The 16,389-nt window shown below is 38.9% G+C and overlaps 1 long non-coding RNA gene and 1 pseudogene across 1 annotated transcript; both read left to right on the forward strand.

The window, feature by feature from the left end:
- The first annotated feature begins 1,985 nt into the window (after window positions 1-1,985).
- Window positions 1,986-8,328, forward strand: LOC131276344 (uncharacterized). Its single transcript, XR_009183854.2, has 3 exons — window positions 1,986-2,236; window positions 5,142-5,335; window positions 7,269-8,328. It is a non-coding gene; the product is annotated as an uncharacterized lncRNA (long non-coding RNA).
- A 5,649-nt stretch (window positions 8,329-13,977) lies between these two features.
- Window positions 13,978-14,442, forward strand: LOC131276296 (large ribosomal subunit protein uL24 pseudogene; annotated as a pseudogene).
- Window positions 14,443-16,389: the final 1,947 nt, after the last annotated feature.

The raw sequence follows: 16,389 nt of genomic DNA on the forward strand, positions 1-16,389 counted from the left end.
ACATGGCTGATGGATTGTATTATCCCATTTGCAGTTGTAGACTCTCTTGGTACCCGGGGGTGGTGGTTGGCTATCCTCACCTCCCTCTTGGCTGACCTGGATAAGTATGATGAACTGGAAAGTAGGTATTACTACTCTGCTGAGGCTCAGGGCCCAGCTGGAACATGGTCCAGAGACCCAAGCCTACTGAGCACACACCAGCCCCAACCACAGATTCAGTGAAATTGACAGAAAAGGCATGTGTAGAGAGGTCACATCTCCATCCAACTCCATCAAAGGGCACTCTTTAATTGAATGGAAAGATAGGAGTTCTCAGCAGAGAAAAAGAAACAAAGAAAAGATATACATGACAACTTTTGATGTAAACATAAAGTTATAGAAAATAAAAAATATTCATTGAGCGATCTCAATTAGAGAAGACAAGTAAGGGATGAATGAATTGGTGAGATGGAATTTAGATGAATAGGAATGATATAATCTGAGAATAGAGAGTGAGTGAGAAAGAGAGAATTGATCCAAAACTGAGCCTCATGATCTGTGGGGCAATACAAAAAGTTTTAATATTCATTCAAAACACTGGGTTGAGCAGAAAGAGGCTGGTACCAATAAAAAGGTAAGGGGGAAAATGGCTGAACACTACTCTATGAAATATAGATCCAAGGGACTCAAAATCTCACCCTGATACATCATAATCAAACTGCTGAAAACTAAAGATAAAGAAAAAATCTTGAAAGGAGTCAGAAAATTTGACAATTTGTAGAAAAATAACAATTTGAAGGCCTTTGATTTCTCTTCAGAAAATATAGAGGCCATAAGAGTGAAAAACATCATTAAAGGGCAAAAGAAAAAACCCTCAACCAAGAATACTGCATTCATCAAAAGTTCCTTAAGGTTTAAAGGCAAAATAAAGACAGAAGGAGAGGATCGAAAAACAAGTGAATTCATCACCTGATGACTTGCTCTACAAAGATGGGAAAGGAACTTCAGGCTAAATGGAAATAATTTAAGAAGGAAGCTTTCAAATTCAGGAATAAAAGATGTGGATCAGGAATGGTGAGTATCTGGGGAGAAAGAATAACTGTTTTTCAACTGTTAAATTGTTAAATATATGAATGAATTTTGAAAAATTATAAAAATACAAAATGTTTGCAGAAGTTATACCCTAGACTGGGAACTCAGAAGACCACTTCATCAAAGAAGGGGATTAAATGATTCCTATGGCTGTAAGGTGTCCACATGTTACTTGGATGGGTAAAACATTAATTCTTTTAGACTGTGATACCTGTATTATTCTCAGAGAAACCACTAAAAAAGAATTCCAAAGGAACTCCAGAAAAATTGTATAACCTAAATGGTCCTTTTTCTTAGAGATAGGAATAAAGTAGCTAAAACATCAGTATACAAGTTATTAAGTGAAAAATAACTCTCTTGGACAAATACCTATAAGCAGGATTGCTGGGTCCAATGGTAACTCCATTTCTCTTAACCTGTCCTTCTCCTCTTCATGGAGGGGACTCTTGATGCAGGAAAATGAAGCATTTCTGAGAACAGGGCTGTGTGTTTGGGTTCTCAAAGGATGTGGACATTTCAAAGCACAAATGATTCACTATGTCCCCTCTCTGTAAACCATAAATCATAATTTCTGCAGTGAGTTCAGAAAGAGCAGGAGTATGAAAATGCATTCAACATCACTAGTGATCAGTAAAATACATATTAGAACACATAGTCTCACGCCCATATCTTCCAGAAAGGGTACTCTTAGGATGAGAAAGACTTCAGCAGGGAATGTACAGACTCCACACTAAGAGAGTTGTTCAAATATTTAGTCAGGGAGATAATTGGGAACAGGGAGACTTCATTCATTAACTCACCAAACCTCAGTCAGGTAGGTGACTTTGCCAGTTGATGAGCATTAACTGTTGTTCCAGAGTAGTTGAGTTAAAGGTGAAGCTAATTCCTTGCATAGCTGTTATCTGGCAGTTGGTCTGGAATGTCTTAGGTTCTGAGCCAGTAGAGGAGCCAAGCAGACCACTGGTCACTTCAGGTGGTAGTCCAACCCCCAGGAAGACTCACATGAGGCAGAGTTTTGTGAAGATGCTGGGGGAGGAGGGCCAAAAATTTGGACATCCTTGGTACTTCAGAAAGCCTTTATGTGGGGGAAACTACCTCATATTTTGCATCAAGGATGGAAATGTAGAGACAGGAGGCTGGGTCAGGATATGTACTCTTCTTGTAGGTGAGTCACCTCCTCCAGGGCATCAATTCTACCCCTCAGGAACTCTGGGGCAAGAGGATTTTTCAAAGGAACTGTTTCAGTACACCATGGTTGACATGTCATATAACACATACTTGTTGGCTTAAAGGAGTTTATTGTTTCACAGATTTGGAGGCAGTGACACCAAGATTAGACTCAGTAAGGCCTGTGCCCTCAGTGCTTGCTTCTGCCTTTCCTCCCCACCATCCAGGGCAACACTGGGGTTATGGAGGTGAGGATTTCTGACTCCCCCTTTCCCCAGAATAGTCACACTAATATACAGACTCAGGATCCAGGGTAGGTCACTGTCTAGAATGCCTCTCCTTTACTTCCTTTCCCTGACAACTTGGAGCCATCTGGTTCTTTAGCAGCCCTGTTTTCAAGTGTTTCAAGGTTTGGTTTGGGTTTCTATCCCCATTATTTGTAATGCACTCCTAAGGGATTGGTAATAAACTTTTCTGAAAACAGTAACAACAACAACAACAAAAGACACCTTGGCTGTCTTTAATTCACAAGTATTGTGAAGTAGTTTCCAATATTCCATGCTCTGGTCTTCCAGACAGATATTGTAGTATTTCACACTCAGTTTGGGCCTAGTCCTTTGGCAGAAGTTTTAACACAACATAAGAACTGTGTGACAACTTCACTATTATTTTGCCCCCAGTTTATCCAGTCTGCCTTTGCTGTCCATAAATATTTGTCAATTGGAGGGTAGAAAAAGGTCAGAACTCCACTGTGGGTATTGCTTTTGGAATTTAGGATGACTTTTTTCTCACAATAATTATACATTACAGTTATGAATTACCATATGAAGAAAAGTAACTGAGTAAACAGGTGAATAATAGGAAAAAGAACACTAGATATATCAATAAAATAATATGGATTGTGTCTCTAATTTGAGCCAGGACCATTACTTAATTCTGAGGGCAGCCGATGAGGCCAATGGTACTTGCTCTGTATTTCAGATCTGGAAATGAGACACAGACAATTTAGTAAATTTCCCAGTTGACAGGAAGCAGAGTCAGGAATCAGCCCTGAACATGTAATTCCAATGTCCATGTTCCCAATCACATTCATCTTCTGGCCTTGAACATCACAGTTGCTGTCAAAAACATGCTGGGTAAGGCATTAGAAAAGCATTTCAAGGCAAGTGTTCAGAAGCACATTCGACCTTTTTACTTTTACAGGTGTCATTAGCACTCAAAGTAGTTATTTCTCTATGCAACTTATACATACTATTTAAGAAACTTCAGATGACACAGCAAAGGGAATCAAAATCACAAGCTCACCACTGAAAAAAATACCAATGGTAATTTTTTTTTTTTTTTAATGTACTGGGGTTGGGGATTAAACCTGAGACCTCATATGTGGGAAGCCAGTGCTTAACCACTGGACCACATCGGTTCCCCTGAGTTGGTTTCTTTTGTTTGATTTTGGTTGGTTGGTTTTTGTTTTGTTTTTTTTTTAGGAGGCACCGGGAACCAAACCTGGGACCTCCCATGTGGGAAGTAGGTGCTCAACTGCTTCAGCCACATCCATACTCCAATGCTAATATTTGAAAGTATTTCTTCTCTGATCTTCGAGCATTAAAACACACACACACACACACAACATAAAGAACTCAGTTAACTATCTAACCTGAAGGACAATATAGTATACTGAATACCCCAAATACACTACAACTACAAACAACTTCTCAAGTCTTCTTTAAAGCCCCTTGCCTGGAAATACAAAGATGGGACATGATTTGGATTGCTACTTGAATCTGTGCTCCCCTAATTGCAACTCTAAGACCCTAAATCAATGCCTTTGTTGCCTTGCAGCTTAGTTTATTTCTCAGTTGACATTACATAGTGTTAGAAACAGGATTCTAAGTACCTACCAACCTGACTCTGGAGCTACTGTTGGATTTGAGCATGGTACAGGTAAAAGCCCCTTCAGCTCTGCCATCTCCCCAACAGCCCTGAGTTCCTGTCTGAGTCCTCTTGGTTCTGAACATCCCTCTTTTTGGTTGAGGCTCTAGACCTTTTAGGGGTAACTTTTGAACTGACATTTTGAACTTTGGTTCTTATGGTTTAAGCTACTAACAGCAGTCCTGTTTGTATACTTGAACCTTTTTTCTTCTGGTTTGGCCTGGTGACATAAGGCCTTTCTGATGGCCTTTTTTTTTTTTTTTTTTTTTTTTTTGGTATATAGGGAAAATTTGTTTGGCAAGTACTTGAATAGGACTTTTAAAATTCAGCTTTGATAATGAGCTCTTTTAAGTGGGGGATGACTCCCTAACAATCAATTTGGCTTTTGTGAGCAAAGCAAATTACTTTTGGTCAGCACAGGATGGGCACCTAAACACTATTAGAATCTATTAGAATGTGTACCACCTTTTAAAGAGAGGCCTTGGCCTGATGGAGGAACCACCTAGTGACAGGGCAGATGAGGAGACCCCATCTAATTCCAAGGTAAGGTTGCCTTTCTTTGTCTGAGAAAATGTCACTTTACTTATTCCTTTCATTTTCAATTGAGTTCAGATATGAACATTCTGACCATGTACATTATAGATGACATATAGAATTTCCTTATTTAGGGAGTATTCTATTATTGTTTCAAGTTGTTATTTACAAATAGCAACAGCAGGGAGTCAAGTATATGGGCTTTTTAAATGGCAGCAGTTTTTCCTTCTAAGAGTAAGAATTTTTTGTGCCAACCAAAATAGACATGAGAGATGCATTCTCTAGGAAAAGCTTGTGTCTTTCCATGTGTGTCTGCTACAGTTACTTATAGGATCTTTCACTCAACCACTGTTTCCCATCTGCACCAAAAGTGCAAAAGATCTGTGTCAATGCTACACAGCATGATCTGATCCTGAGTATTTTCTTTAATATAATTACAGGTGGCCTCAGGTACAAGAGAAAATGATATGCATTTTTGAACTTCAGAAAAAATCTAGATAATTAAAAAACCAGGGTGGAGCTGATGTAGCTCAGTGTTTGAGCACCTGCTTTTCATGTATGAAGTCCTGCGTTCAATCCCCAGGGACTGTGTGCTTGCTTTACTCTGAAGAGCCACCCTGATTCCAGCTTCCAGGTGAGAATGAGAAATGGGGATGTGATTATTTTCTAGTTAAGTGATGGCCATGTTCTACAGTCCTTGTAGGCAGCTGTGTTCCCTTTAGCTGGTGAGGGTTTGTGTACCAGGGCTGGAGATATCTATGTTAGAGTCTTTGAGATGAGATTGTGAAGGTGGGGGTGGAGAAACTATTTCCCACCTATATAGCACAATTGCCAGTGACAACTTCTCAAAAAATCCACTACCACACCCTTTACCTATACTTGCTCATTCAACCTTCAACACTACCATACTATGACTGTTTATTCCCACTCTTCTGATGAAGAACTGAGGTGCAGAGACAATTAGCCTACAATTTCAAACATGAGTGTCCCTGACCCTGATGCTATAGCCATAACCTAGCCCCATCACTTGGCCATGGGATGATTCTACACCGTGCCAGCAAGGGAAACTGATCATTTGTGTGTATTCCTGGATATATCAGACCTGCACAGATCCTACATCCTGTCCATCATTATAAGTCAACTCAGTGATCACATGACTCAGACCTGTTATTATTGCCGTTACTGCAGACTATGAATTGACATAGTGTGAAAAGCACTTAGAAATTCCACATGCCTGTTCAGCTCAGATTCTGAACGACTGCAAGCACAATCTGGTTTAACTAAGTCAGTCCTCCACACTACAGCCCAAACAGATAGGAATTGGGAGATATTAGCATATTTCTTGAGTCCTAGAAGTGCTTGGCACTGTTTGCTGCATGCCTTAGGGACAGTGACCAATAAGAACTCAAGTTACCATTTGGCTACTGATCTGGTGTATATCATCCTTGCTGCAACTTTTATAACTGCATTAGAGCCTTAGCACTCAACTCATGTCTCCCCTTAGTAATGAACTATCAAATTGGTGCCTGGATAGTGCAAAGATGGACATCCAACACATTCAATGAATAAGCATTCAGGGTATAGAAAAGGAAGACTGGAAGGAAAAATACCACATGATTTATAGTGGTCAATTTTTAAATGACAGTATTTAAATATCTTCAAATCTTCTATAACTGAGTCTCTTCATGATAAAGGATTAAAAAAAAATCATAATGTTTTGCCTATCCAGTCCCACAATAAAATTTATAAATGTCTTTAAAACAATTACCCTATTATTAAACTTTGGAAAGCTAATAAAATGCTCGTGTACAAATAACAGCAAAATCCTGCAGAAACAGGTGCTGGACATTGTATGTCCTGCCATGGCCCACTGAGTGGACTGGGGGAGAGTGTAAACTACAATGTAAACCATTATCCATGTGGTGCAGCAGTGCTCCAAAATGTATGCACCAAATGCAATGAATGTCCCATGATGATGAAAGAGGTTGTTTATGTGGGAGGAGTGGGGTGAGGGGGATGGAGGGTAAATGGGGACCTCTTACATTTTTTTAATGTAACATTTTTTTTTAATAGAGGAAAAAAATCCTATACAAAATATGAAAATGGGAAGCAGGTATAGCTCAGTTGTTGAGTGCCTGCCTCCCATGAATGAGGTCCAGAGTTAAATCCTTGGTACCTCCTTAAAAAAAAGAGAGAGATGACATATGTGGAACCATGAATACTGATGATTTTGTAACAGGACAAGGTGATAGTAGCATTTTAGTTGGACTTCAAAATGGCAGGAGGAATGATAATCCATCATTGAACAATGGCATGTATTTTGTAACTTTTTTGGATTATTTCACATTGCTTTGGGAGGTCATTAGCTACAAAGTCAAGGACTGCATCCCATTCTATTCCTGTACCTACATTTTGCTATCCTTTTTCCACTCGTCAGCAGCTCACACTATCCTTGTTAAATACCTGCCTCCATATTACTCTAATCCTTTGTCCATGTCGAGCAAAACTTCAGAGTACTCCAAGGGCACCAACTCCAATATACTGACTATTACTCTTTATCCTCCTAGCTCCCCAGAGGGCCTGCTGAAAGATCTGAGTGCCAGGGCAGTAGAGGAAGTCCCATCTAATTCCAAGGTAAGTTTCCCTTTAGAACCATTGCTTTCTGTATTTTTCTTTTTCCATTCAATTAAATATGACCATTACTTTACAGATGATATGTACAATTTCCTTGGTGGGGACTGTGTTCACTTGGCATCTGTTTTGACCTGCCAATCTCTGTTTCAAAAGGACAATCACAAATGGAAGCATTAGATTATAAAAGGAAGTTTTTCTTTAGCAGCCATATTTTCTTCTTGGATTAAGAATTTTTTAAATGCCAACCAAAATGGAGAGATACATAATACAGGAAAAGCTCATCATGCCTTTTCAGGTGTCCCCTCACTTGCTTTTTGGTTTCCTTGACTTGGCTCTCTTTCCTACCTGGTTTTCAAAAGCCTTCTACAAACACAACACAGTAAGTTCTGATCATTATAGTGTTTTCTTTTCTGCAACTGCAGGTGGCTCCAAGAGCAAGCAACAATATTATATATTCTGTCATCACACACTTGCTGAGGAAAAATCTAGATGATGAGCAATGAATATTCCTTGTTGGCTTTGTCTAGAGAGAACCTCTCCACAGAGAGAAGCTTCCTGATGTGTATGTATGATTCTCAATGTGCATGTGTGAGAATGTGTGACCATGTGTGTTTTCCTAGATTTCTCTAACACTAAATAGTTGCTAATGTCAGCTTTCTGTGTAAAAAATGCCAGTTCATTTCTTCATGGGTATATGTCAAAATTTTATCACATTATATCCTTTAAATAGGTTCAGTTTATTTTATGCCAAGTATACCTCAGTAAACCAGGAAAATACCCCATTACCCTTCAGGAAAATGTTCGCAGGACTCTAAATGGATAAAATTGTATTAGAGAATACCTCTTACTAAGATTTAATTAATAAATCTTAATTTAATAATATATCTCACCTCTTAGTAAGCCTTTATAGTCTGATCATGGCATTTTGATTGGTCATGATAAAAGAAAAGCAGCCATATCTGACTTTTTCAAAACATATGAGATATGGAAGGATTGAGAGGTGAATGAATTTTCAAGTTTCACATCTAGAGAACAGGAAACCATATTGTGGCGATATTAAGTGATTTGACTCCAAATTCTATACACTTTGTTCACATCTTTTTGGCCTTATGGGATCTCGAATCGTCTATGAGTTTGGAACATTCATGATTTCAATTCTTATTACTGAGCACCACACCTTCAGGGCATCTGCAGCACAATGTAGTATTATCCATTTTTCAAAAGCCCAACAGCCATTTGTGCTAGTAGCTATGGCATGACAATACAGAAAGAACATATCCATCATCACACTACACTTTCCCAGGCAGCAGCTCTGAGCCTGCCATTGGTCTTTTCATTGAACTCATCTCATACAGAGTATTTCCAGAACAGTCAGAATTTCAGGGTGATAAGTTTGGAGGTAAGAGCTTTAATGGTCCATCAAAATGGGGGAAGTAAATAGTCAAAAGGGGATTCTTTCTCCATCTTGCTCATTTGCAAACCATTTATAATGTCTTATTGAAGGCCTCTGAATCCACAGAGTCCAGGGATGGTCTAAGAAACTGTGGTGATCTCGGGTAGCCAGCAAGCCATCAATGGAGAAGGGACGGGTGTGCCACATTCTCCAAAAACTTTCTTGCAGATGTTTGTGTTCCTAAAGATTGGCTTGTGGATCAGAGATATGACTCCACCAGCAGTGATGAAAATGACAATCCAGGTAGGTAATATCACTCAAGATAGGATCCAATGAGAGTGGGTTATCAGAAACAGTCTGGTAACACTGCTTGCTACTTTAGCAATTGAAGAAGGGACTATGAACTCAGAAAGTAATGGAAATATACATGGAGGTCTGCTTTATTCTTTCTATATTTAATTACAATAGTAAGAAGTATTATGATCATGTTCTTTGAGCGTACTGTGTTTGCAATCATCTTTCCTTCCTATGCTATTTAAGAGTCACTTTCCCATAAGACCAAACATCAAAGCGTTTGTTTTTCTTTGGTTAGCAGCTCTTGGGAATAAAGCACAAGAGAGTGTAGTTGAGGTTTTGGTGTTGACCTACAATGGAGGGGATCTGGCAGGACACAAGCTCTCCCAGACTATCAACTAGACTTGGGACAAAGTTCTTCTACTGGGTGCCAGGTGGTGGCTAAGAATTAGGGCTTCTCCCTCTGTACTTAAAGGTCTGGTAGCACTTCATTAATGTTTTATCCTTTCTGACATAAAGAACATATGCTCTGGGCTTACTGCACATGCACCTGGGTGCTGGAAAGGTATCGAAAGAAACATATCCTTGAACATCCTTCTATTCTCTACTGCTCACACAAATCCAAAGTCCTGGGATTAGATTAAAACCTGAAATTGCTTCCATTTGAGAGGTTCATGTACAACTCTTTCTCCAACACATTCCAAAGCCTGGCTGGGTTTCTGGAGGCCTTGTGTGAATGGCCTGCCAGGCTTGCTTCACATATTGGCTCTTGTTGTCCCTGCTCCTCTCATATTATTCCCATATTATACTGCCACCTTCTTCGGTAAATCAATGGATCAATTAACCAATCCATTTTAAACCAGGGAGCAACTCTCAGAGGCATGGAGTTGAATCATGTCCTGTGGGTGATAGTGACCATTAATCCTATAAATCAGGTGATTGTTCTGAGACTGGTATGACCTTAGGTTCATGGAAGACACTTTGTCCTCACAGCATCCCTATAGGTTTCTGAACTGATTGGAGGGGTTGAATGTAAGATTAGAGGTAAAGTAACTTGTCTGTATTCACTTAGTCTGAAAGTGATATAATAGGGGATCTACAGGCCACTTAAATAAGTGGAATCTTTTGGGAATTCATCAAACCACTGAAGTACTAGCACTGATGGGTGCCTGGACAAGACTGAGGAAAGGTACATGGAGGGGCATGACTGTCAAGTGGGGAACAGGGCAGAGTTGACTGGTTAGAACACAAGACCTGATTCAACTTCATGCTTCTGATAGTTGCTCCCTGGTTAGAATGGACTGGTTAATTGACTAATTGATATTTTGGAGAGGGTGGCAGCATAATAAGGGAACATTGATTGTTCTCCAGTGTTCCTGTATTATAGAACAATATGATTGGTGGAAACTGACAAGGAGAAAACAAATGGGCAGTAATACAGAGAGAGAAAAGAGCCAGGGAGGTAGTGAAGGTGGTAAAAAGGAGAAGAAAGACAACATCATGTATAGAAAGACATGGAGAGTATTTGCCTTCTTAGAGGAACAAGAGGATACAGGCATTACTCACTAGCCACAGTTATAGTATTTGAGAGCTGGGAAAGGGACTCTGGAATCTTAGACCCACTTCTTCACAGCTGAGGTGAAGTGACTAAGGCCCTAGGAGAGGAGTGTGAAGGTGAGGACAGAATTGTGTCCTGGGAGCAGACCACACCCTGTCATAACCAACAGGAGCTTGAGTTCTGCCCTCAACCCTAACTTTCCCATTTTCTTTCATAAGGTTGATAGATCACCATTCCTGCCCTGGTTACCAGGAGGCTTACTTCACAGTTTCTGAAGAAGTATCAGATACAGAGAACAACAATTTGCATGTAATTTCCTTCCTCTTTCTGTTTTTTTTGTAATCTCTCCCTTTCTTATTCATAACTCCTCTTTATAGCTTTTCTCCATTCTGTCTGTTCCTTATTTTATGATTCTTATCCTGAAGGAAGTGGTCTCATCCAGGAAGTTGAGGTCATGGGAACAACAATGTCTACAAATTTCTTCCATCCTCTTTACCTATTTTCTTAGCATTGCCCTGGTTTTAACATATGTGCATCACTGAATCAGCTTGCATAAGCCTGAATGGTCCAGGCAGGGAATCTGGGCTGGTTGTCAGAAGCTTTGGGCCACACCCAGTGGAAGGAGCACCTGTGAAGTTAGTTCTGGGGTGGGCACTCCCCTTGCAGGGTGTTCCTGCACATGTGCACATGGTCATCAAGTGGGTTCCTTTCCTTGTAGCTGTCTACACTGTTCAAGGAAGAGGAGTCTCTTTTCATAAATTCTTTTTCCTAGAATACACTGAAGACACTGAAGAAATGGATGAAAATGCAGGAAGAAGAGGAAAAGGAAATGTGAGTATGGAGTGGATAGGATGAAGAGAGGAAGGGAAACAAGTTAACGTCCATTCCATTGCTTTCCTAACCTTCTTTTGGCACTTTAGGAAAATCAGCAAAACTGAGGAGAAACTGAGCTTTCCAGTATTCTATGTGAACTTGGAGGTGGAAACATGAACTGGCTGGTCAAAGTAAATGCAGACAATTAATGATCCGAGGTGTCTTCTGGGTCCTGTTACCCACTTCAGAAAAACTCCTCCATCCACCTCTGTGCCTCCCCAGTGATCCTTACTACTGACAGCACAAAGACCTTGAGCTGGAGGCCTCAGCCTGAGTCTCAGAGGATCTAGAGATTACATGATGTTTGGAGACTGAAAGGGGATATAATACCAAAGAAATGGAGATGCCTCAGTGCTCAGCCCCTTTTACCCAATTCCCTAATCAGCCAATTGAGGGAAAATTTATTTTTCATTTTGAAAGATTTACACTGAGTTTTAGAAATAGGTTTGACATTTAATTTTAGATGTTAATACATTAAACAATATCTCTCCAACTACTTTTCTTCATCCTTATCAATAAAATAAACACAGATAGATAAGCACCCTAAACAAACTTTGAATGAATGGACAAATAACTGTAAATTTAAGACTTAACATCTGTCCTACCAATGTCTTCTGGACATTTCATTTCCTGAAATCTGTTCCCTCACCTGAAAGGGATCATGGGAACAATATTACCCAACTTCAAGCCAGTGAAGTTGGCTTTCAGTGCTGTTTTCACTTTCATGTCAGTTTTGCTGTTTATAGCACCATGATTCACATTTCTTTCCACAAGTATATTACTCCATTTTCTTCTGGCACAAAGTATTATCACAACTGATGATGAGATGCTATGTTCTTTTCATAATGTCACTTGCTCTACTCTAATGCTGAAAACTCTAATGCTTTACACCCTAGTAATTTTACCTAGAATATGTTTTGATATTGGTCATTCTGTGTCAATACTCAGTGTAAGGTTTTATAATGCAGCTTCAAAGAATTTCTTTCCAGAAAAATAAAAAATTATAATTTTTAATATTTTTTCATGTCTTTGCTTTGGTTTTCTCATTCAGGCACTCCAGTTATTCATAGATCATACTTTATATGTCTGTCTTCAACTTCTGACTTTTTTTTCCTCAAATTTGTCAAATACTCTTAATACTTGGCCATCCTACATTTAAAAGCACTATTCTAGAAATAACCTGTAGAAAAAAATTCCTTTAATTTGGTTTGCTGATTTTTAAAATGCCTATACACATAAAAACCTGTCATCTACATTATGCCATGATCTTATTACCCAGCATCTTGCCAACATGTAAACTGAAACCATAAAAATGTTGGACTCCTACAAACGGGCTCACACTGAGATTTGACAACTGCACTCCCAGGCTTCTTGTATGTGGGGACATTATGCTGCTCACTGAGTAGACAGCCATCTGTGGAAGTCATTGAGCCCTGATCACAGCTACATCTATAACACATTCTTGTGGTGTATCTCTTAAACAAATGATAAGAGCTACATCATTTAAGCCTCCTCCTTACACTTGAACTCCCCTGCTCTGTACAAGTGACTTGTTCCAGTATCTTCAGTAAAGTTTGGCGGACTTTATGAATTACATAGAGTTTCACATGACAGATGAATACTGGGCAAGAAATGAGATTCTATCCCAGCTCTACCTTGCTTCCATAACTGAATGTAAAAGAATCTTCGAATCTCTGGACCAAACAGAGATCATGGGTAAAAGAAAAAAACCATTGATCTAAATCAATTCATGAACTAACAAAAACTAAGAAAATTAAGCTAAGTTCTTATTCTGTACTTGCTTTCCAAATGATGGCAGAAGGCCTTGATTGCCTCTAGGAAACAGAACATTAAGACAAGGATATCAAATTCTTGGCTTTTCTGAGGAGAAAGAGAATATATTAGAGATCTTATGTGAACAAGGGAGTTGAGCCAAGCAATCAGGTGGTGTATATGAGGGTAGAGGGGCAGTGATGGGAGATGTCACCTGCCTATCACTCATTTAGGTGTAATCTTTGGTGTGATAGACCCACTCCCTTTCCTTGTCTGACATTTGGTCCCATGGAACTCACCACTTGGCTATATGAGGGGACAATGAAGGTGCCATCATCAGTATCTCAAGATAGTCATTAGTATAAGCATATTTACAGAATAAAGGCAAACTCTTAAGCAAAGTGATATAATCACCTAAAATCAGGTGCTAGAGGAGAGGGTGGGGAAAGAGAAGGAAGAGAAACACACTAATTTCATCACTGCTCACAATGAGGATTAATACACACTAAAGAAATGGATGATTAAGGGAAAATTAAAAAAACAATTACTAGAACAAAATCACAAACCAGAAAACATACACATGTACACAGAAGCATACAGGTGCAAGAAGTGTACTTTTGAGTATTCTTGCCCTTTAAAAATATAATGAATTTAAGTAGTTTCCCGTGTTAAATACAGTTAAAATCAGCATCAAAAATAGAGAGCAGCTCTTTTTCCTTTTGCAGCCATCGCTGAAGTGGCAGGGGCCAAAATGAAGTTCAATCCCTTTGTGACCTCTGGTCAGAGCAAGAACCATAAAAGGCATTTCAATGCACCTTCCCACATTTGGAGGAAGATTATGTCTTCCCCTCTTTCCAAGGAGCTGAGACAGAAATATAATGTTCGATCCATGCCTATCCGAAAAGATGATGAAGTTCAGGTAGTGAAAGGACACTACAAAGGTCAGCAAATTGGCAAAGTAGTCCAGGTTTACAGGAAGAAATATGTCATCTACATCGAATGGGAGCAGCGGGAGAAGGCTAATGGCACCACTGTCTGTGTGGGCATTCACCCCAGCAAGGTAGTTATCACTAGGCTAAAACTGGATAAAGACCGCAAAAAGATCCTTGAATGTAAAGCCAAATCTCACCAAGTAGGGAAGGAAAAGGGCAAATATAAGGAAAAAACAACTGAGAAGATGCAGGGAAAAAAGAATCTTATGTACAAATTCCATTGAAAGCTGCTAAAATGAAAAAAAAAAAGAAATTAAGAATTCCAGTTTATATTTTATATTTATAAACACCTTAAGCAATGGACTTTTCCACATAGAAGACAGATGAAAGTGCTTAGATGGCTTAGGCACCCCTCTCACTTGATGAGTATGGAAAGAATTAAAGAGCTGTATTGTTTGGGAGTGATGGGGAGATAGCTCTATCTCTTTGCAAAGGGAGAGGTAGGCCATGCTTCACACACAGAGAAATTCAGTTAAATCATATGAAAAGGAATTTCAGGTTTTGGTTGCCTTACTGCAATAAGTGACTTTGCAGAATTGAAGATCTGGTTTAAGGTTTTATGAAGGAAACAATTTGGTTGAAAGGCAAGAATATTCTGGTGTGGAAGAGTGGGGTGGGGGAGTGGGGGGTATACGGGAGCCTCTTATGTTTTTCATAACATAACCTTTTCTGTGATGTATGTATCTTCAAAAAATACAATTTATAAAAATGATGGGGGGAAGTGGGTTATATGGGAACCTCATGGTTTTTTTTAATGTAACATTCTATGTGATCTATTAACTTTAATATAAACATTTAAAAATAAAATAAAATGATTTCAAATTATAATGATAAACACTTTGATTTTTAGCCCTATGTATTAAGAACTGTTGCAAAGTACCTAGTTATGTGTTATTTCATTTAACCTTTACAACCACCCTATTAAGAAGGGACTCTTTTACAGAATGAGAAAACTGAGGCTTACAGAGATGAAGTCACTTGCCAAGGTTAACAAGGGTCTGCCTGCCACACAGTCTATGTTCACAATCCTTCCACAACCCAGACTGTCTCCCTACAAATAGTGCAGCTGATACCATGAGGGCAACCCGCCTTTCCCCTTCTGAAGTGTTTCCAATCAGGGCATGATGTAATACCTATCCTACTTCTAGGCCACATATCCCTTTATTGGCCCCCACATTGATACACAGTCCTGCACAGTCACCCACCATAATGGTTTCTTGTGTTGAGCTACATTATTGGATGGCTTAATATACAGGCAATAGTGCCTGGCACATGGAAAGCACCTAATAAATGTTATTACTATCACAGTCATCATCATTATCCAGCTCACACCTGGGGCCTCTGAGGGTTTCCTGAACCAAAATGCTCTCTGGTTACAGTGCCTTTCTCTGTTCCAGATAAGCAAGGACTCCGATCCTCGGGATCCCATGTAGTGTATTTCCTTTACTGGCCTAAGTATCCCATCAACAAAACCACTTATTTCGGTCAGACTGAGTGAGTCTCTGTTCCTTGTAACCCAAACAGTAAAAAAAATATATAGATGGATTGTTTTGATAGGTGAATTTTTAAAAAGTCTCTAAAGTTACATTATTTTTTCAGGAATGAAAACATTTAAAATGAAAAGTGTATTAATCAAAAAAATATAGTTTCAAATGCAAGTTTTATTATGTTACTAAGAGGGAGAAATTTTATCATCACTATAAGTGTAGATATGGGTCCTTTTTGTTTCTAGGTAGTTTATTCAAGAAAATTATGAAGGAAAAAAACAATTAATTAGAATTAATCTGTGAAAAGAATTCTTGATGTCCTGACACTTTAAACTTTGCTCAAAAACTCTCCTCCTTTCTGAGACCTTTGTGTTTTCCATAACAATCATTTCATTTGCTTCCTCCTTCATTATTATATATGCATGCAATTTTTATTATCTATTTTCTATATTTGATCTTAAATTGGGTATAATTGTTTTCCTTGAATTTCTTTATGTGTTTGTCCTATCTTACCTAGCAGAGTATGAACTCCAGGGAAAAGTGATTTCTCTCTTCATTTCTTTTAAAATGGCACTGGTGTATAATGTAACAAGAAGAAGATATGAAATAAGATGATACAGATGCTAGAGAGTCAAGTCCCAATTCTCTCACACATTGATAAATCACTAAACCTGTCTCAGTCTC

This window comes from Dasypus novemcinctus, chromosome 27 (assembly GCF_030445035.2).
Source record: "Dasypus novemcinctus isolate mDasNov1 chromosome 27, mDasNov1.1.hap2, whole genome shotgun sequence".
Classification (NCBI taxonomy): domain Eukaryota; kingdom Metazoa; phylum Chordata; class Mammalia; order Cingulata; family Dasypodidae; genus Dasypus; species Dasypus novemcinctus.